This window comes from Gopherus flavomarginatus, chromosome 5 (assembly GCF_025201925.1).
Source record: "Gopherus flavomarginatus isolate rGopFla2 chromosome 5, rGopFla2.mat.asm, whole genome shotgun sequence".
NCBI lineage: Eukaryota > Metazoa > Chordata > Testudines > Testudinidae > Gopherus > Gopherus flavomarginatus.
The window spans coordinates 12,234,566-12,257,241 of record NC_066621.1 but is presented as its reverse complement, the minus strand read 5'-3'; the positions used below and the strand labels follow the sequence as shown (position 1 = coordinate 12,257,241).

Below are 22,676 nucleotides of genomic sequence, written 5' to 3'. Positions count from 1 at the left end.
TCACCCAGGACTTGTAGGACCATATTTCACAGGGAAACAGCAAAATGTGCGCATTTCCAAAATGCCTAGAGCTCCCCTCCCCCTCTGTTCCATCAGAATAATCCTCCTTTGGACCCACTCACAACAGTCTTCTTTCAGTGAATGCAACCAGCACCATATGGCCCTCAGTTAATTTCATTCTCTCTGCACTGCCAGTAGAGTGCTTTGAAAGGCCACGGTACACACCAGTGCCAGCAGTCCAGATTGGATGTGCATTACTTTGCATTTATCAATACTGAACTTCATCATGATCTGCCATTTTGTTGCCCAGTCACCCAGTTTTGTGAGATCCCTTTGTAACTCTTCACAGCCAGATTTGGGTTGAACTATCTTGAATAATTTGGTATTGTCTGCAAAGTTTGCCACCTCAATGGTTTACCCCTTTCTCCAGATCAGTTATGAAAATGGTGAACAGCACTAGTTCAGATCCTTGGGGAACCCCACTATGTAACTCGCTCCACTGTGAAAACTGACTATTTATTTCTAACCTGTTTCCTGTATTTTAACCAGTTACTGTCCCACGAAAGGACCTTCCCTCTTATCCCATGACTGCTTAATTTTCTTAAGAGCCTTTGGTGAGGGACCTTGTCAAAGGCTTTCTGAAAGTCCTAGCATACTATACCCACTGGATCATCCTTGTTGACACCTTCAAAGAATTCCAATAGATTGGTGAGGCATTCCCCTTTACAGCAGCTGTGTTGACTCTTCTTTAACATACTGTCTTCATCTATGTGTCAGAGAAGTCTGTTCTTTACTATAATTTCAACCAATTTGCCTGGTAGTGAAAAACTAGACTTACTGGCCCATAACTGCCAGAATCATGAGATTTTTATGTAGGAGACTTGTGTGTCACACAAGCCTGGCTAATTGTTTTGGGTCAAACCCAAGCAAAATTAAATGGTTTCCAGTTAAATTTTGCCCTCGAACCTCAGAACTTTAACTGAAGCTGTGAGGATGAGAATCCATGTAAAATGGAACCCCCTTCAGGCTAAAAGTAATGTGTTTTACTTAGACTTCGGGAAACACATTCTTGATACAGGTCCAGTCTGCTTCCATTGACTTCAGTGAGAGCACAGATAAATCCTCTGTTAGGCAGTGATAAGGTCCATAATACTGTTAAGTGAATGAACTAGCATAGATCACAAAACAAACTGAGCTACAAGGAAATTAACATTACATCCTATTCCGTAGCAAGATGGCTGGATTAGATAACCTGGCAATGCACATATATAGATGGGATTTTGCAGAAGAGGCAACAGGAATTGCCAGGAATTAACACATTTATGACTCAATATTTTGCTTTTCTTCATATTGCATATTTTATTATTTGGAAAAGCTTTTTAAAAAAAAAAAAAAAAAAGGGAGAGAGGGTATCAGATTAGCCAGAGGATGTTTGTCTGTCAACTGTCATTTACAGCCTTAAGTAAGAAAGATATAAATAACTACAAGAATTTCCAGCTGAAGGAAGTAAACCTCTACTTCAAACCCCTGAAGTGAGAAAAATCTGACACACAAAGAGTGCACCTTTGTATTCCACTTAATGGGGTTGTTCGCATGCTCCCTATTGTAGGTTGCTTACGAAAGCTAGAAGATGCACAGACTGGTTTCTTATTGTGGGACCCCAAAATTAGCCTTAAACATCACAACTAGGGTGACCAGGTGTCCGGTTTTCGCTCAGAGCACACAGTTGAAAAGGGAACTTGGCAGCTCCAGTCAGCACCACCGACCGGACTGTTAAAAGTCCAGTCGGCGGTGAGCAGTGCTAACGCAGGTTAGTCCCCACCTGTCCTGGCTGGCACCGCACTGTGCCACAGAAGCGGCCAGCAGGTCTGGCTCCTAGGCAGGGTGCCATGGGGCTCCACACGGTGTCCCCGCCCTGAGCACTGGCTCTGCACTCCCATTTGGCTGAGGTGCCTGCAGGGGCGGCTCCAGGCCCCAACACACCAAGCGTGTGCTTGGGGCGGCAAGCCGCGGGGGGTGCTCTGCCGGTCGCTGCGAGGGCGGCAAGCAGGTTGCCTTCGGCGGCATGCCTGCAGAGGGTCCACTGGTCCCGTGGCTTCGGCAGGCCCAGCGGACCCTCCGCAGGTATGCCACCAAAGGCAACCTGCTTGCCATGCCTGGGATGGCAAAATGCCTAGAGCCGTCCCCTGGGTGCCTGCAGGTGAGAGCAGTGCGTGGAGCCTCCTGGTGCCCCTGCCTAGGACCTGGACCTGCTGGCTGCTTCTGGGGTGCAGCACGGTGCCAGGACAGGCAGGCAGGCAGCCTGCCTTAGCCCCCCAAGCTGTGCCACTGACCAGGAGTCATCCAAGGTAAGCCCACACCCCAACCCCTTGCCCCAGCGCTAAGCCCCCTCACAAACCCGGAGCCCCCTCCTGCACTTCAAACCCCCCTCTCTGGCCCCCCCCAGAGCCCTGACTCCCCTGTACCCTAATCCCCTGCTCCAGCCCAGAGCCCCCTCCCACACCCTGAAGCCCTCAGCCCTGGCCCCATCCCAGAGCCCTCACCCCAATTCCCTGCCTCAACCTGCAGCCCCTCCCACACTCCAAATCCCTCAGCCCCACCTCCCAGCCTGGAGCCCCCTTCTGCAGCACAAACCCTCATCCCCAGCCCTACCCCAGAGCCTGTACCCCCAGCCAGAGCCTTCCACACCCCACACCCCTGCCACAGGCCACTGAAAGTGTGTGAGGGTGGGGGAAGAATGAGCCACCGAAGGAGGGTGAATGTAGTGAGTGGGGGGGCAGGGTCTCAGGGTAGGGGCGGGGCTAGGTTGCTTGGTTTTGTGCAACTAAAAAATTGGCATCCCTAGTCACAATGAGAGATGCTGGTCACTCATCACTTGAGCATCCACAGCTTGGGCTGGATTTGCTAAGTAGAGCTGGGATATTTTGATAAGCCACTTCTCTTGGTTTCCAATAAAAAGAAATATTTCACAGGAAAGGGTTGGTTTCGACAAATTTATCAAAAAAATCTGGGAAAAAAGTTCTGATATTTTCCAAATGAAAAATTTTGCTTTTCTAGTTTCAAACAACTTTTCATTTAGAAATTGAAGCTAATAGTAGTAAAAAAAATTTTTTTAAAGTCAAAATTGAAGTGTTTTGAAATCAAAATGGAATGTTTCGATCGACCCAAACCTTTTTTAATTTGGAATTTCAGTTCACAGGCGCTTTTGAGATTTTGACTTTTCATCCTGTTTTGGGATGGGAAATTATTCAAAAATATCTGAAATTTTCTTGGCACAGGAAAACTGTTTCCTTCTCAGTTCTAATGCTAGGTATTTGAAAATCTGGCTTGGCACCCATTCAAACTGATATATTTTAACTCACCAGCCTAAATCCTAGATCACAAGCTCCCTGAGGCAGGGGCTGTTTCTGTGTTGTTTCTTTGTACAGTGACTAGAACAGAGGGACCCCAATCCCTCGTTGGGGTGCCTAAGCACTACCATAATACAAATAATAATCAGTTTCCTGTCACCACATGTTTCAACAAGGGGGTTCATTGGCACCAAATATGATTTCTTTTGTGATGTGGATGGCTTGGGGCCTAAATTATCATGAGTGAGTCTGACTGTTCAACATGAGAGATCTTCAAATGAACCTGATTTGCAGGAGGCAGGTGTTCAGTACTTCTGAAAAATGGGACTCTTTCAAGTTGGTTATCCAAAATCACTATTCACTTTAGGAAACATCGGCCTTGTCCACCGGGAGTCAGACTGACCCTCATATAGACCACCAATCAGCTACCAGATGGTAACAACTTTCAGCCACTGCCACTCTGGGACCAAATGAGAAGTGGGAAGCTCCATCTGCAAAATCAATTCAGCTCCTGCCCATCTTTCTAGCACCAAATCCTTAAAACAGAGTTTCCCAGTGGCCTACGATCCCTTGAGCATGTTTTATTTCTTTCAACAAGTTACAAAACATGCTCCCAAGCCCTTAAATAGCAGCTGCCTTTGTCTGTTCTGGAGGATTAGTTCTAGCACATCCCAGCCCTTGACAATCTGTGACCACCTCAAAGTCAGAAAATTTATTTGGTGGAACTGATGTACCAGAACAGCTCAAGCCACACAATTTCTATGCCTTAAAAAGCCCCATTACCCAAGACCTTGCGTCAGAACATTATTACATCCTGAGCAGACAAGTAAATAAGGGCTCCAAATCCTTTCTTCAGCTGAGCTCAAAAGTGCTTGCAGACTCTCCGTCGTTGCTATGTGAATTTAAAGCTTGCACAGACCAACTGCTACTGCACAAGCACTTAGCACAGCCCCTGCTCTCCAAGGCTCTATGTCTACCAGCCTAAACAAAATAGAACATAGCCCATTGGTCAGAGAAGATCTCATCATCTCTGCTGGAGTTAATACAGCAATAGTGGTAGAAAGTTCTAAGGTTAGGTATCCATAAATGGTCGATAAGAGAAAAATTCTGTAATGGAACTTTTGCTGCTGTACCACAGTCCAGCTAAAGGATTATTGACAATGCAAATTCTCCACCACCCCCCGCACTCAGCTCTATCATCTTTCATAAAAAGGTCCCAAAGTGAATTGCACCTTCACACACCCACAAGGTAGACAAATATCAAACCCATTTCATAGACAGGAAAACAGAAGCACCACAAAGAGCCATATTGTCAAGTGAATTCAGGGTCAGGGTGCCAACTGTTCTGCCCCACAGCTAGGGCCAGGTTTCGAAAAGAGCTCAGTTCCCATTGAGGTACATAGACAACAGCCAGATTTTGGCAAATGCTCAGCACCCACTCTGCCTAACTCTTTCCAAAAATCAGGCCCTATATTTGTGTCCTGAGCCCTGATGAAAACTCTGGCACTTGTGTCTTGACCAAAGTCTCACATTAGGAGACCAAAGAATGGAACCCAGAAGTTTTGACTCCTTGTGGCTGTTTCTAAACCCTTGACAGCAGTGCTTTTGAAAGAGAAATTCGAAACATCAGGAGAAATGGATTATAGTGTTTGGGTGCTGGAGTTAAAGATGATGTCTGCGTCCCTGTAACTTAACAAGTTAGTGGTTCCTCATATCTTTGTGCACTTCGATAGCCTAAGAGCCCATGCCATCCACTTGCACACGTCTCATCACAAAGCCAGATGACTGAGATACCTATAGGATAGGTGAGCTCACTGAGGCCTCCCTTCCTGAATAATCAGAGTGAGGTTATTTTGGGTCCTCTATCCTAACTGGAGTGAGAATTTGAGATTGGATGTTACAATGGGGAGAGGTGACTATGTTATAACCAGGGCCGGCTCCAGCGTTTTTGCTGCCCCAAGCGGCCAAAAATAATAAAAAACAAAAGCTGCAGCCAGGGCTGGCTCCAGGCTCCAGCACGCCAAGCGCATGCTTGGGGTGCCATGCCATGGGGGGTGTTCTGCCGGTTGCCAGGAGGGCAGCAGGCAGCTCCGGTGGACCTCCTGCAGGCATCCCCGCGGATGCTCCACCGGAGCCACGGGACCGGCGGACCCTCTGCAGGGACGCCTGCGGGAGGTCCACCGGAGCCACGGGACCGGCGAGTGGCAGAGCGCCCCCCGCAGCGTGTCGCCGTGCTTGGGGCGGCGAAATAGCTAGAGCCAGCTCTGGCCGCAGCAGCACTTTGGCAGTAGCTCTATTGCCACCCTATTTTTTGGCGGCAATTCAGTGGCAGGTCCTTCCCTCCGAGAGGGACTGAGGGACCCGCCGCCAAATTGCCACCGATGAGCCGGACATGCCGCCCCTTTCCGTTGGCCATCCAGGCTGCACTGGTGCCTGGAGCTGGCCCTGGTTATAACATCATGCCAGCACGATGCTGTAATACAAAGATTGTAGCAGACTTTGTCCCAAGTGTTCAACACACCAGACATGCTCAGTTTCTAACTCCAGGTCCAGCTCTGTCAAGGATGGCTGCTCATGAAATTATCAATGTGTAATAAAGTGGTTTTAAAACTTACTATGAATACAGTCTGCCCATCCTCCCCTACTTTTTAAAGCTTCTATTAAAAATAGAGGAATTTCACTCGCAAAAAAGTATGTTTAAATAACATTAATGGCTGTGACAAACCAGCAAAAGGCAGGAAATTTGAGTATGAGGTCGATGCTCCATCCTGCACTGTTGCCGTTGTGCCTTTCGGGGTATTTGGCAGCTGCATGCGTTAGAGACAGCTTTCCATCTCTCTCTGTCCTGCTAATTCCAGCAGATCTATCCAGTCTCCAAGAACAAAAGTACTTGATACATCTAAATCGTATTTACTGACTGTGATACCTTATAAAAGCAGCCAAAATGCTGCAGGTGCTGTGCCTAGTGCTGCTTTTGTAGTATTCTTTAGAAAGCAGGGAGCCTTGGAGTCCAGTGAAGTGATTTCGTTTAACAATTTTAACAGTGCTGCAAATGCTCATGACTTTATCATGAGACACAATGTAACAGTCTATACCATTATGTTCACCACTTTTACAAGACTGATCAATTTTATACAAAATGTGTCTTGTGAGGTATCATTTGAAATGTCAATCTGCTGAACATTACTGTCCCAGTAAAACATGTGTACCAACCTTGTATGTGAAGTTATAAGATTCTACTCTGTAGAATTGCTGTAATGTACTCCAAGTTTAAGAAAAGCAGGCCCAAACCAGTTTCTCAGAAACTAAAGAGAGACCAAACACCCAGTCAGGTGCTAAAAGACTATCTCTTGTTTAAGCAGCCATTCTCCAGCAGGGGGAAGGTGTGAATAATAAATTTAAATTCGATCACAAGGAGGGTTCAGAGCTCGCTTGTCACCTGCATCCCAGCTGGGGTTAATCCTCAAAAAAAGAGGGGAGAGAGGTGTGTGAGAGAGAGGGGCCTCCAAATCACCTCTCCCCCTCCATCTCTACTCATGGCAGCTAGACATTCAAAAAAACAAAAAAAAGCATCATTGAACTGGGAGAGCGGTGATCCTGGCTGGAAGGCTTTTCAGCTAGTACAGACTGCTGAGAGACAAAATCTTTTTGCATTTAAGTTCACTTAGCTTGTTAAGTTATTAACAGGCATTTTACTCTTATTTCTTTTGTAACTAATCCTGGCGTTTAAAATCTGTCTTTCTATAGTTAATAAACTGATCTTATTGTTTAATCTTAACCAGTGTGTTTGGATGAGTGTGTGTGGGATACTCCATTTGGGATAACAAGGCTAGTGCATATCAATTTCCTCTGATGAAATGATGGACTTTTGATGAGCTTGTACTGTTCAGAAGGATACCGAGCAGTGTAAGACACACATTTCTGGGGGACATGGCTGGGACTAAGAATTTGCAGGAGTCTCCCTGTATGTAAATTCATGAGTGGCTGGCCAGAGCATTCATGTAACATAACTGGGAGTGATTTTGCATGCTGAAGGCTGCATGAACAGACCAGGAGTGGATGTTCTCACAGAAAAGCAGTGTAAAAGGCATCCTAAGCTAAAGAATCGAGGGAACAGCTGTTTAACAACCCAGACTGTACCCTGAGTAATGTCACACACATTAGTTGGTGGTTTTCTTAAATTCCCAGCTCCTGGAGTCATGAGAATCTTGGCTTTCCTTCTTTTTAAAAGTAGGTTTCTAGCCTCATGATTACAGAGACAGGCTGGTAAAGTTGAACACCACAGGCTCAGAACCCAATCTTTTAAAAACCTCATTTTTAAGCCAATCTCAAAAAACTTTGAGGGGCCATACCCATTATTTCTGAGTGCTTAAGGTTGGCAATGCTTCATACACAACATAAGTTAACTGGATTTAATATCTGTAACCTTAAGAGAATCCCAGTGCCTGAGGGCAAGGGGCTCATTGGTACAAGGCAATGAGTTTCAGCTGGCCTGACCAATTCGATATATCCCAACTCATTAGTGTTATAATCTGTATCTAAAAGGTGTCATGTAACATGGCACTGGAAAACTCACTGACCATTAATAGTCACACATGATGAATGTGGTGTGTATTAAGAGTTATGGATATTTCCTTAGGCAAAGATCTTTCACCTAGGAAGGCAAGGGAGGGCAGCCCTCTGGTGCTTTCATAGGAGGCCCTGATTGAGAGAACATCAGCCATGGCAGAAAGAACAAAGACTGGTAAGAAATCTACCTTGAACAAAGACATTCAGGGTAGCAGGGCATGTGGTAACAACTCCTTACTTGACCTGATTGCAGTCCCAGATTGCTGACACAGTATCTTATTCATAAGACCGCTACACTCGGTTTTAAAACAAAAGCTCTCTAGTTAAACTGGTACAAGTTTGTGTCTAGACCAGGCCTCTCCTGCCATCTTCCTGTTAGATACTGGCATCCTTGTAGGGTTGGATTACATAGGACTCCTACCATGGGAACCAAAGACCTGAGCCATGGAGCTGCCACCTTCAGTCTAGCTTACATGTTGCTGCATGTTGTCCCAAAGCCAAGGGCAGCTACTGCAATGCATATCAAGCTACATCCTGATGACACATGTGAGTCTACCTAGATCAAAACCTGCAATAACTTATGCATTTGGAGAAATCTCTTACAAGCATTTGTTCCCCAACTCAGCAAGCCTGGATAGAACATAGGTGACTTGATCCAAGCTGAGTTGGGTCCTGACAGCAGCGTTCGGAATAAATCAAGGTAGATCCACTTTCTTGAAAGTCTCTTCATGCAGAAGAGCAAGTGAGTAATCGGTGACGCACTGCCTGAGAGACTTCCTGTTTTCTCCAGCATTACTGGACTTCCTGACACAAAGTAAAGGGCAGTCAGAGCTCTGTAGCTTGACACTGATCAGTAGCTGCTGCTGAAAGCAATTTTAATTCAGTTTCCAAATGGTGGTAATTGCCAATCAGGATCTGAAAACTATAATAAGCTGTTTCCTTTAGCTCTCCATGATGCATATGGAGAGTAGCCTGTCCCTGGACTATTAGCCTGCCTCCCCTCCAAGGTCTGTGCTGGAAAAATGAAGGCTAAAAAAGCCCTTCCTCAAGTGGTGTGGGGTTTGGACATGCATCTGTAACCTACTGGGCAGTGCGTTTTACACTTTCTCTTCTGTGCAGATCCACGAGAACATGAGGCTGTCACAGCTGCAGCTGCGGAGCCTGACTCTTTGGCTCAAGGTTTCATCTCTGGAGGTCTCCAGTTCAGTCTCTGGTGTTTGTCATGCTGACAGACCTCATGCATCCATTTGGAGCTCGTCAATAGCACTTTTGGGTCACTCTGAGGGGTCCAAGGCTGGATGTTCTTACTAACCTGCTGCCCAGGGTGCTCAGAAACGAGGCACTGCACCACGCCAAGGCTCACTCCAGTCTGCTAAAAGAACATCGTCCCCATAAGCTCAAGCCACACATGCTGACCTTTACGAGCTCTGGACGGGATGTACTGATTTGTAACCAGTAGGCTGCTCCTAGCATTGAGCCTGCATTTGTTCTACAAATGTGGTGGTGAAAAAAAAAAAAATTCACAAAGCGACAGGCTTTCCGAACAGCCAGCACTGAAAGTTTTATAAGATCAAACCCTTAGGCCTAGTCCACACTAGAAAAAGTCTGTATCGGCAAAACTTCCTAGTGTAGACTCAGCTTATGCTGGCAAACAAGAGCTATTGCAGGTATAGCTTACACTAGTTCCCCGAACAAAATAAGCTAAACTGACAAAAAATGCTGATTATGATTGTATCTACACTAGGACTTCTATCAGTATAGAAATGCCCTAAGAAACCCCACCCCAACTGTCATGACTATACCATCAAACGTTTACGTGTAGAACTGGCATTAGCTTCATTTAACCATCTGGGAGACAGTTGTGAAGTGCTGGCTGGCTCCCACCTCACCAGCAAAACAGCAGCACTCCAGGTCTGAGCAAATGTTTCTCTTAACACTCACTAACAGAGGATGGGGATGCACAAGCTCACCAGGCCGTGAGGAAGGAGACTTTCCCTTCCTGTTTAGCTTTCGGTGCTGAAACAACTGTTGTCTCACTCACAGTTTGGAGCAGACCTCCACTTGCCCTGCTCCACCATCCTTCGGAGGCTTAATGTGTGAGCCTCTGGCTGGAGCAACTCCTGCCTCTCTCTTTGCAGCTCACTCCCAGAGCATCTGGTTGTTTCATTCATGAGCTATAAGAAAGGAGCAGCAGCAGCAGGAGGGCGAGGTGAGAGGTCAACGTAATATTTACCCAGACGTCACCTTTCACTTTTGCACGGCGGGGAAGTCACTTCAAAGCAAAGGAAGGGCTGCGAGACACATCCCGGGTCTGCTGGAGAGGCTGTGCTCACATTAACACAATAGAGCCACTTCCAGCCAGCTCCTGTCAGGCAAGGGAGGCCCCAGGATCTTCTGGCAGTGCTTCCATACCTCTAGTCCATAAGCCAGTATAGCCCCCTCAGACTGTTAGGAATCTGCCCATCCTTCCCTCTCTAATGACACTTCTTGGCCTCCCGCTTTTCCACAGAAGCCCTAGACCGCCACAGGCAACCATGCAGTTTGGGCTGCTGGGCCCCAACTCCAACCCTCCTAGTTCTGAAGAGCCTTCATTTCAGAACAGTTTGGATTTTGAGGCTAAAACCCAGTACTGCAAGCCAGTACTGCAAGGCTAAAACCCAGTACTGCTCTAGGCAGGTTAGAGTGCACAGCGATAGGTGGGAGGCCAAGGGAGCTGGCAGGAGTAGTCAGGATCTCTGGAGAGCTTGGAACTCCCATTGATCTCCAATGCACTCACTGCAATTCTCGAGGAGATCCCAAGGTAGACAAGAGGCTGCTCCACAAATGGGCCTGTTCTTCAGGGCAACATTTTTAAGGCACTCTAATGCCACAGGCCACCCTGTGTGTGAAACCAACATAGAAACAAGTGGGTAGGATGGGAACATGCCACAGGTAGGATTTTTAATTTCCAGGCAGAGATCTCTCATTTGGTGACTGACCATGTGTTACTGAGCGATGTGTTTGTACATCAAACCTTTTACTAATACATTGCTAAGGTCGTGTGCTTGTGCTTAGAGCAGGACGACTCCTGAGTTCTATTCCTGGCTCTAGCAATGCCTTACCGTGAGAAAACCACCTCAGACTGCCTCAGTTTCCTGATCGGCAAACCAGAGGTGGAATTTACCTGTCTCCTACAGCTGTGGAGGAGAAGCTTAATACACGTAAAGCACTTTAGTGTTGGATAAAAAGGATGAGAGAAATGCCAAAAATTGTTACCAGTGTCTAAGGCAAATCATTGCTTTAACATCGTCCTCCAGGGTATCACGCTTGGAGCCCCACCATCAAACCTTTCCGTGCCTTGCAAACACAGGATGAGCTCTGTTAAAATCAAGATGGCCAGCCACTTAGCGCTACTCTTCACACAAAATCCACTTGGAACATCACGGAGACAGTGGGGATAGAACTCACATCCCAAAGGCACAGGACATTATCCCTTCAGCTCAAGGAGAACCTCCATTAAGCTCTTGGCACCGAAGGGCTTATGACACATAGCTGTGTAACTCCAATTCCATCCAGCTGGAGAATGGTGAACACACACGTATAATGGCATTTCACACTATGCTGGGATAAACCCAATGGTTTGGCTATTCCTGCACAGACTGCAAGCTGCTCCCTATATTCCTGCTGCAACAAAATGGACATATTCACCTGGGTGGCCTTTAATCTCCTCTGTAGATTGCTGGTGCTCTTCAGACAAGGGACTAGAGAAAATACCTCATTTGCTTTCCCGTTGCAGTGGAACAGTCTACATCTGCATTGGGCAGGATGGAGGGCTTGGCTGACAGGACTCAGCTCGGCTCACTATCACTCTTCCTTTTAAGATGATCTGGACTTTTTTTTTTTTTTTTAATATAATGTGACTCTGATGCCTTTTATCCCCTGCTCTGAATGTAATTTTAGCCCAGGCAAAGCAGGATTAAACTTTCATAACATGATACATTTATCTCGCTTTTCATCCCCTCTCCCCCCCCCTTCAATTTCACCCAGCAGAATCAGAGATTATACCTAGAAATATGAGAAGGGATATATCAGATTAGAACAAGAGAGGCCACTTTTTTCTCAGCACCCTGTCTCTGGCATGTACCATGCTGTGGAGCAGCCAGAATCACCATTTAGCCAGCAAAGTTAGGCTAATGATATTTCTCAACCCAACTGAAACATAAGGTTGGATTATAACTCAGAGAAAAGACCCAAAAGAGAACACACAGCGGAAGATTAGATTAGAGAGATACATCAGTGACATATGGTATGCTCGCTTATTTCATCTTACTTTATTTATTTATTTATTTTCAAGTCTTTCCAGAGCAATTTTACCACCATCTGAGAACATCTCGCCACTAAATTCAAGCCACAGCAGGGGAGGCAGAAAGACAAACCATGCTGAGGAGATTCCAAGAGCACGTCTCTCCTGGATAAAGGGGGTGGGAGTTGGATAAGTGTATATGGCTGTATGTGTGTGTGTGGGGGCGGGGGGGGGAACCATCAGCTACAGCCAGTCTGATTTATCTGGGAATTTTTGAACACATTAAAAAGTCTTCCTGCCTCCCACAAAAGTGCTGTTTCCAGTAACAGGCAGGTCTCAGCAAAATGGTGGGTCAAATTTTCAGCAAGTGCTGCTCATCTCAATGTCTTCTTTTACCATAAGGGACCAGTGGCACTCAAGTGATGAGATGGCTGGTTTTAGTGCCTTCCCAAGTTAAATTTGGTGACAGCTTGCTGCCCCCCCCCCCCTTCTTTAAACTCCCACAAAAGCAGCTCTTTAGTACCTTTTAGCCTGAACTGCAGGAACGCCCCTCTAGTGGAGTGAGATGGTATTTCAGGGGGCCCACAACCCAGTCTCATTCGCTCTGTGAGCAACAACTGTGTCGTCAGTCCCACTCAGCCTCACAGCCCAGCCTGGGGATGCATTACTTTGACTAGCTCAGGAATTGTTACTGCTGTTTGGCCTGAGTGGTTCTCAAACTGCTTAAGCTAAAGGTGAATTTAAACGATGAATCCTGGTGTAGGGAGGGGAGGAGACGAGGAGAAACAAGAGTGAAATGATGGAGCGGGAGAGCATAACTTTCATTCTCAGTTTGTTAGATAAAGATCTTCTAAAAATAACCCAGAACTAAACCGACAATAAAATCCCTTTGCAAAGCAAAAGCAGGGTGGCTTTTTACAGCAGGTTTTTAACCCCCAGAAGCCTGGATTTGAGAACAAGGCTCAAGTCACAAGTGACATAACTTTGATGTGCTCAATTCAGCCTTCTACCATAGATCTAATTCCTTAACGAACCTGATTCCCAATTCTGGAAAGAAACTGGGTTGGTGTAAGCAAGCAGGGGTTGGCAAGCTTTTAGAAGAGGTGTGCCGAGTCTTCATTTATTTACTCTAATTTAAAGGTTTCGTGTGCCAGTGATACATTTTAACGTTTTTAGAAGGTCTCTTTCTATAAGTCTATAATATATAACTAAACTATTGTTGTATGTAAAGTAAATAAGATTTTTTAAAAATGTGTAAGAAGCTTCATTTAAAATTAAATTAAAATGCAGAGCCCCCCAGACCGGTGGTCAGGACCCGGGCAGTGCGAGTACCATTGAAAATCAGCGTGTGTGCCGCCTTCGGCACGCGTGCCATAGGTTGCCTACCTCGGTGTAAGGGTTTAGCATGCAGCAGCAGTCTTGCTACAGGCTAGCGCAGCAGAATGCTTGCGGACAGCATCACTGCCACATGCCCTTCTCTTCAAAACACCCCAATAAATATACATTTTTCCTTTAGCTAAAGAGAAAGAATATGAATATAAAATTCTTTTAGGCAGCAGCAGCCTCCACCTTCCCAGGCCAATACATTGCCTGGATTCTTCTTATGTTCCCAATTTCTCTTCTATATCCTTGAAGCTTTCTAACAAACTACTCTTCACAGACAAAGAACTTTCCACTGCCTCAGCCCAAAATGCCTTTTATAGTCTTGCAGACAACTGAGGTTAAATCTTACGGAGGCAAAGAGGGCAGAAGAGAAAAGGTACTCCTTGGCTTCTTGGATCCACGTAAGTGGACATACTCAGGTCACGTGTAGAATGCTCTTGGCCATAATCATAAAGGCACTAGGGATCCAGTCATCAAGACTGTGGCCAAACCCTAGGAAAAAAACTTAATAGTACCTTCCCCCAACTTCCCCTCTTGTCCTTTGTTGTCCTCCTATCCAAGCTGGTTAAGAGATTAACACTCTAAAAACCACATTTACTCTGATTAGCCATGAAATCTTTATAAGTAAGTGAAAAAATGTTTTCCTTGAGGGATTTTTGTCCATTCATCACAGTTTGAATTACAGGAGAGAGAGAGAGAGAGAGAGAGAGAGAGAGAGAGAGAGAGAGAGAGAGAGATGGAGGGGGGGGGAAGGGAAAAAATTAGAAAATTCAAATCTAATGAATTAATAGCAGAATGCCCAAAGGGGAAGCAGACTACAACTATAAAATGCAAGCAGCTCAAAGGGATGATTTGGAATTATTTCTAGTTAACAGACTGTAATACAATGCTCCGGTCTCTTTATGATTTGGGTAGCAGTCCCCAGCTCTCTCATTAGTAGTGATGGACAGAAGTATATTGTGCCCCCCAGGCTATGTGTACAGACAGCTGTGTGCGACTCCACAAGGAGACAGCTGGGTATGGAGGGAGATAGGCTAGAAACAGCCATCAGGCCCCTTCCACCTGATTTGTAATGATTATTTTACTATGGGGAAGCATTTGAGAAGGGCTGGGGTGGGGGGTGGGCAGGGGCAAAGCAGGGAGAAAATCTTGCCACAACTTACACCCATAAATATTTCATAGCACAGGCATAAGAACAATTATATTGCTGCCAGCTCCTTTCTTGTGTATTTTAAATATCTCACAGCCTTCCACTTTCTTCCCCCCTCCCCCCTGTTTGTGTGTTTCTTGTAACAGGCCCATGAAATAAAGATTAGCTGAATAATCAAGAGTGTTTAGAAATGTGAAAGGGCCGGTCTCAGGAGCACCACAGGCTCGTCACTGTCAATTTCCCTCTCCCCCTCTTAAGAATTCCAGAGAGAGGAAGGAAGCAAATTTTTCATATGTTTAAAAAAAACACAAAAGCCTCAGGGCTGGAATGAGAGCGGGGTGGACGGGCAGGAGCTTGCTGCTCCTCATAGAAAGGGTTCACTAGAACAAGTATGAGAAGAGGAGACATTCTCCACCACTACCCAGGTACATTGTTATTGTTTGAGCTGCACAGGGCCAATTAAAACAGCTTTGGACTGAAGCATGAGTGTGGATGTGCATTTTCCTGCCTGGGATGGATTTTACTTTTACCCGCTAAACCAGGCCTCCCCGAACAAAGATGCTTCAAGAAGACCTGGTAACCTTTGGCATGCATCATATTGGCACCAAAAAGCAGGCCTAGCATTTCCCCCTAGAATCTTCCCTCCACACATACCCTGCAGCCCTTCTCTCCCAAGCAGCCTCAGTGGAAAGATTCACCTGTCACCTGAGAACACCAGTGCTAGAATCCACCCAAGCCATTGGGTCATTCCTTCAGGACTTGCTCCAGGCTTCAACTGCACAGAGTTTCCACAGCCGGCCTGGAAGCGCTGAAGCCCTGAGGGGCCAGACAATGGGAACCCTCATGCACAGCATGCGAGTCACATGGCTTCCTGAGACACCCCACAAACAGACTCCCAATGTCATTTCCATTTAGCTGCTTTGCAAGCCAGTTTGTCACATATCAATGCGATTTGCTGGAGAGAGTTAGAGAGCAGGACAGTTGAAGTCATCTCTTCTCCACTGTCACATATACCCAGGCGTACAGTGGTCAGAATCTATGGTTTTTTTCCTTCTGGTATCTAACCGCACTGGAGGCAAGTTCAGGTTGTTCTGCTGAGGAGCAGGGGAGAGTTGAGGGTTAACAGGAGGAGTAACACAGGGTGTGATGAAAAGCACCGGGAGAAGCTGTTCCTATCATGTTTGCGGATTCTGTGCGGATTCTAAACAGCATCTGTTACCTGTTCCCACTGCACAAACTTGTTATAAGCCAGGGGGAAACTCCACAAATAATTACCTCCAATAAAGATATAAAGGCAGTGAAGAGTAAATTGGGTTACTTTATCTTCCTGCAACGAGCACAGCAGAGATGGTTAGGCGCCTTGAGTGAAGTGCTGTATTTTGCTATACAAGCCATTTCACAAGAGAAACTGTACGTTTTAGTTACTCTTTAGATGAACCGTTTTTCCAAAATCAAAGCTATTTCGTTCGGCTCCCTGAACCGCTCTTAACTATGCTATTGCACTCGGAGTGAATGGGAAATTGGCTAAGGACAGCAGCGGAGGTAAATTATTTTATAAAAAGGGCTAAAATCTCTGTGTGTTTTTTTTTCAGACACCCCAAACCCCTCTGTTCTGAGGAGGGCACAGATTCTCTTTGAGGCAGCAGGCTTTCCGCTGCAGAAGTGGGTCATTTGACTTAACTTTCAGAGACATGGGTATCAACGGGGCTGTCCAGCGCAGGAGAGCAGAGTCCATCTCCCAGAACTCAACTCTGAGCTATCAAACCGACTCATTTCGCCACTGAAATGTCACGAAGCTAGACACATAATGGGGGAAAACCCCTGGAGCAATGGGATTTTGTAGCATCTTCTCCTGCTAACACTACTGTCACACACGCACAATTGCCCACCCATCACTTACTAAATCCCCCCCTCAATGCGCGCCTGTGATACTGCTCGGAACACAGAATTATTAACTCAACCTCTTCGCCCCAGCCACGGAAAGTATCGACGCGGCTCGCACAGAAGAAAGGCTGGTTGGCATTGGGCTATTACACTGGGGGCACAAAGTCGACAGGGCAGTGTGCGTAGATGTCCTGTGTCTAGAGACAAGCCTCCCTTGCAATTACACACGGGCCAGCCAAACAATTCAGGGTTTGATGGGATTGAGGAACACAGACAGAACCTCGGATTTCTCTGGAGAAAGCACAGACTAATGCACTTCTAACCTCCCTGCCCACCCGGCTTCCACGAGAGATTTTGCAGCATTTGGGAGTTTTCATGGGAATGCTTTTTGGTATTCACGAGCGCTTAAAAAAGAAAAATAAAAAAGGGTCTCTCCTTGTCAATGGCAACGTTTTGTTTGCCTGTCTCCTCTGTTGCACTTCCTCCCCCCAGATCCTGACTGCCTGGGAGAAAAATGAAGCTGCTGAGATTCAAGGAGGAATAAAATACATTTATAAAATAGCTAAACTAAGAAAAAATAATGAGGAGCCTAAAACGGAGCGGGGGGAACGGGGGACCAAAGGGCTTCCGATGTATCTTTATTTCCAATGGCCGAGGAAGCGTGTCAGGATGCTGCCTTCACACACACTCCCCTCCAGAGGTGCAGGTTCCCAAGTGCACTGTCTGGAAAGACAAACATGTCACGAACGCTTCCAGCCTAAGACACGCAGCAACACACGGGGCTGGAGCCCTTCCGCAGGCACACGTTACACACAGCCCTGTCCACAAGAAAAGTGGCTGGGATCCTCTATGGGGGGCCATGGAGGGGGGGGATCTCCCTCAGTCCCTCCTATCCATCTGCATTGTGTGATTGTATCAAATGACACGGGGGGGACTCTTGCACCCCAGAGGTGCATGCAGAATAAAAGGGGGCAGGCGAAGGTTCAAGGCACAAGCCCCCCCTTTGCCAGCCCCGGCTTGATGACTTACCAAACCTCAAGGTCCACTCCTGTCCGTCTCCTTGGGGGGGCTGGCAGCCTCCCCCCTGCACCCCGTCGGAGTTAGGGAGAGGAGATCCACCAGGCCCCCCGCTGCATTAACATCCACAGCAAGTGCCCAGTTCTTGATCTGTATTCCTGGAGGCTCCCTGCTCTTCCCGGGATCCGCTGCTTCAGGCAGTCATTGCTCTGCACCCCGGTGCGGCTGGCTGCCCGGTTACTGCTGTGTTGGAACTGTCCTTATTCCTCGCCCGTGCCCACTGAGCCCTCGCCTCGCCCCCCTCTGGCATGAGCCACCCCGGCTGCCCGCCCTTCCCCGCTCCCCTCCTGCGGGGAGCTGTGTCCCCCTCTCCCTCTTTCTACCAGCCGAATTTCCCAGGCACTGTGGGCTCCTGCCTGGCACTGGAAGCTCATCCCCCATCAGCAGCAGCAGGCTGGCTGGCTGCTAAAGCCTGCCTCCCTGTATTACCATGGAGCTCATTAACATACAGTGCCTGGGCTTAACCCTTCCCCGGCCGAGCCCCGGGCCGCCCCGCGGGGACAGAGAGGAGAAAGCGGGGCTGGGAATTCGGCCCTGTGCTGAGAGACACCCACCCGCGGCAGCCTGGGACCCACCCGCGGCAGCCAGCCCGGCGCTGCCGAGAACCTCCGTCCCCACCCCAGCGAGTGATTCCAGAGAAGTCGAGGCGGCCCCAGGCGCTGGGGTTTGTAAAGAGCATTAAAAGGCACCAGAAACTGAAGACGGTAGAGACACCCCACAATCTGCCTGGCTCACCTCCGCCTGCCAGCGCCTGCGTTTCAGACCTTGCCCCCCTAAGGTGGCAGGTGTTATTCCAGGGAGCTGAAGCTGCTTTTACATTTTATCTTAACTCACCCACACAGATGGTTAGGATAGCCGCCTGGTAGGGTCAGCATCTCCTGCCCTCATTTGATACAGGCCAGTGAACAGGCTCCATAACCCCTTGCCAATCCCTTGAACGCTCTTCCAAGCACAGTTATGTATCTATAACCTTCCTATCCACTGCAGGCTATCAGCTCTGAGATACAGGTAGCAGCTAGGGAGTCAATAAGGGAATGTAGTCCAGCAATCATAGGAAGGGGCTGACAGTCTTGACTCCTGAGGTCTAGTCTGAGCTAGGCCATTGACTTGCTAGGTGAACTTGGGCATTTTATTATTCGTTTTATGCTGCTAGAATGAAGGAAAGAAAAACACACCAAAGATTTGTCTCTTCTGTGCCTCTGTTTCCGGGTGTATGACAAGGAGGGAACCTCACAGAATTGACATAAGGCACAATAACTAGCGTTTGTAAAGCACTTTGAGATTCTTGGGCACAAAGAACAAGGTAAGTGAAAAGAATTATTAACCAATAGATGGGGACACCAAACACAGACAAAGCACCCCAGCTTCCACAGTCCACAACCCACTCATACTGCATGGAAACCCCCAGGTTCTGTATCCTCCATTCTGTCATCCTATACTAACTGAGCACTGTTAAAAAGTCTAACTCCAGTTGCGTGGGCTGGACACTTGGAAACCTAGGCTCACAGGTCTTGGAACCTCCTACCTGGGAGATCTCCTTTTACTCCTCATACACCATTTCAGGTATGATTGGTGTAATTACGTTATCTGGGCCCCAGCTTACTATAAGAGAAGGGTCTGCTAGAGGAGTAAGCTCAGACCATTTTCCTTTAGAAAGTGCTTCCTCTTTTGGCCTGTTGTCCTCCAGGCCATGGTGGAGGGCAGCTGAAGAAGAAGGGGAAGGGAGGGTGATTTGGGTGGTTATTTTGTGCTGTTACACATGGCATTGCTGCTTCTTTTTAACATATTTGTCAGAAGTACCTATTGCATCCCGTGAGGGGGCTTTTCTAGGGTAAATAAATAAAATCTGTTTCTGTTAAAAACAGACAGTCCCCATTCCTCTCCTTAGCCAGTTCACTTCACTCCTGTATCAGAGTTAGGTACTGCCCTCCCACTCACACTAGTGGGTTGCCCGTAACTAGACGGTTGTCAATAGGGATTTAAGCCATGGGGTGAACTGTTGTCTTGTGTTATGTCTCTGGAAAGTTACCATGGCATAGCATGTGGAAGAGCCTGAGTGGGATGATCTCAGAGTTGGAGACTGACACTCTTTAGATAAGTCCTTTGACTGCCCTCGTCCAGACTAACCCGCGGCATCGGCGGGTTAAAATCGATTGCTCGGGGATCGATATATCGCGTCTAGTCTGGACGCGGTGTATCGATCCCCGAGCGCGCTTACATCGATTCCGGAACTCCATCAATCCGAACGGAGTTCCGGAATCGACACGGAGAGCCGCGGACATCGATGCAGCGCCGTCCAGACTGGTGAGTACCTCGATTTTAGAAATTCGACTTCAGCTACGTTATTCACGTAGCTGAAGTTGCGTATCTAAAATCGATTTTAATTCCTAGTCTGGACGTGGCCACTGATTCAGATAACGACCACATCTGGGGAGACACTCACAGTAACTGAAAAGCAAACTAAAATAAAAAGGGAAAGGTACATACAAGAACAGCTGAAAAAACTTTTGATCAACTCCACTCACTGCCATGGGGACACAGACAGACAATACAGCTACCTACATGACTTCCCATTTCTTCGGAGAAGAGCTCCTGAACATACCCCACTCAGCACTAAAATAAGAGCAGCTGCCAAAGGCTGCTATTTTTTCAGCAGGGCCAGGTCATATGGCTGCCTGGTGCTTAAAGCTACAACCACACAGGTGTATATTTTAAACAAACACACTTCATCACTGATAGCAGAAAGCTAGAGCCTGACTTGGACCCCAAAAGGATTCCCAGGCGCTACTTTCTAAGCTTTTTAAAAAAGAGACTTTAATCAATCCACACTTCTGCCCACAAAACCAGGAACACAGTCAAGGGGAAGAAATGAACTCTAGTGTAGAGATTCTCTAGCTGCCCTCTAGTGGCAGGTCATATGTCTGCAGCTAAAAACACCTGGGAGAGATAGAAGGGAAATTTCTTCCCTGAGCTCTTCATGTTCCCTCCACCAGGAGTATAAAAGCAAAAGCAAAAGCAAAAGCAAAAGCAGTTGTGTGCCAGAAAGGAGGGGATCAGTGCAGTCTCTCTCTCAGCCCCTGGGCTTCCTTTTCCCCTTGCAGGAGTGGGTTAGGGATGTCTGTTGTTTTTTGGGTCTTTTTGTGAGGCTGGTGGGCAGGGGAGAAGAATCAGCCTACAAACCTATTTCTGTTGCTTGCAACTAAAGTTTAAAGGAGCTTCCGAAGTTGGAAGTTGTAAAAGACGATAAACTTAACTCCTCCCCCAGGAACAGAGTCGCACAGTAGGCTGTGAATACTCCTCTACGATGGGTCAATTTCTCCCCTGCCTGTCTAATATTCATAGAAAGGTTTTCTTTTTAAACACATCCCCTACAATTCTGCAGAGCCTAGAAAGGAGATGTCCCATCTCATCTATACCACTTAAGGGCTGGGTCTCATTGCCATTGAAGTAAATATGAAGACTCCCACTGACTTCACTAGGACTTGGCGTGGACCCTGTATTAGGGACATTTTCGACGTTCTGCAAGGCTATATAGGACAGAGCTGTTTAGATCAGGAGGGTGCTCAGTGCCTGCAAGGACCATGCCCTTAGCAAGCTCTGCTCTTTCATTATTCTGTCCCTGCCTGATATATTGACTCTGTCTTTCATTCACAGCAAACTACACTAAATCGTATTACAAATACCAGCTTTGGTTAAATGCTTGTCCCGCTAATGCAATTTCTCCATTCACAGAAAACAGTACGAGGCGGGTCAGAACGTCTCAATCATTTCTCTCCTCTTTGCAGGACTGCCTTCTGTTTATTATTTATTAGTGGCAAATTGTTTTCAGGGATGCAGGGTCTATCTCCTACTAATTACAGGATTTCTGAACTAGAGAGCAGAGGAGGCCATTGTATGATGCATGTAAGGAGCCAGGGTTTATTTTGGGGCACAAAGAGCAACACAGCACTGGTCTAGGATTCACGGGGGGGCTGTCACAGCTGAGAGAATGTGAGCTGATGAATTTGCATGACAATCCTGTGGCTAGATGTGCTATAGGCATGGCATGTCCTTACCTGAAACAACTTCGGGGAAATCCTTATCTGGATTTGTGTCCTCCCATCCCTGAAGCTGATGATATGTCTTAGTACCTGGGGATCACAGGAAGCCCTCTTTTGTCACTAGAAGCACGCAGTAAATATCAGTATTTATTGTGTGGAGCTGGGGTGGCAAATGGGAATGTAAAGGGATGTAGGAAGGGAATATACCTATTTGTTTTATTAATGTGTGTGCTGCACGTTTTTGTGTCTATGCCTATGTGTGCATGCATGTGCATGAGTATCTTGTGCATTTGTGTATCTGCCATGCCAGAACTGTGTGCACGCACGTCTTGTGTGTTTGCATATTGTTTTGCATGCATACTATGTATTGCATATAGATGTGTGTGTAGATGGAGTGTGTTTTTGTTTGTGTTTGGTGTGCTGTGTACTTTGTGGATTTGTTCGCATGTATGTGTTTTGGGTATTTACATATTATATTTTGTGCGTGTATTGTGCCTTTATTTTGTGAACATGTGTATTTGCATTTATTTTGTGCAGTTCCTGTGCCTTCATTTTGTGGTCATCTTTTGTGTGTGCATGTTTGTGCTTTGCGTTAATATTGTAACAGCGACTTGTGACTATATGTATGCATGTGTCTATTTCTTTGGCATGTGTGCACTTTTGTTTGTGTCATTTGTTGCGTACACATCTAAAAAGAAAACTAACAGCACGGCATGACATTCCTTTTACTGGCTGTTGTGCTGTGAGTTGATTATAACCCACATTGCTGTGACATGTGGATGGGCTCCCAGCACCCACCTGGGAATTGTTTCTCTTTTCTCCAGCGGGTCCAATCATGGCATCTTACAACCAGCAAAGACACACCAGGGGCAAGTGGCTGTGGGTAATTTACAGGCAAAATGAGGGTGAATAGAGAAAACAGATCACACAGAGCCAAGAAG

The 22,676-nt window shown here is 46.8% G+C and overlaps 1 protein-coding gene across 2 annotated transcripts in view; it reads right to left on the bottom strand.

Annotated features, from left to right (window-relative positions):
• The window catches only part of PLXNA2 (plexin A2), a 322,697-nt gene extending 304,782 nt beyond the window's left edge, over positions 1-17,915 (bottom strand). For both annotated transcript variants that reach the window (XM_050957071.1, XM_050957072.1), the window contains exon 1: positions 17,648-17,915. The gene's annotated coding sequence lies outside the window, so the exon portion shown is untranslated. The remainder of the gene's footprint in view (positions 1-17,647) is intronic.
• Positions 17,916-22,676: the final 4,761 nt, after the last annotated feature.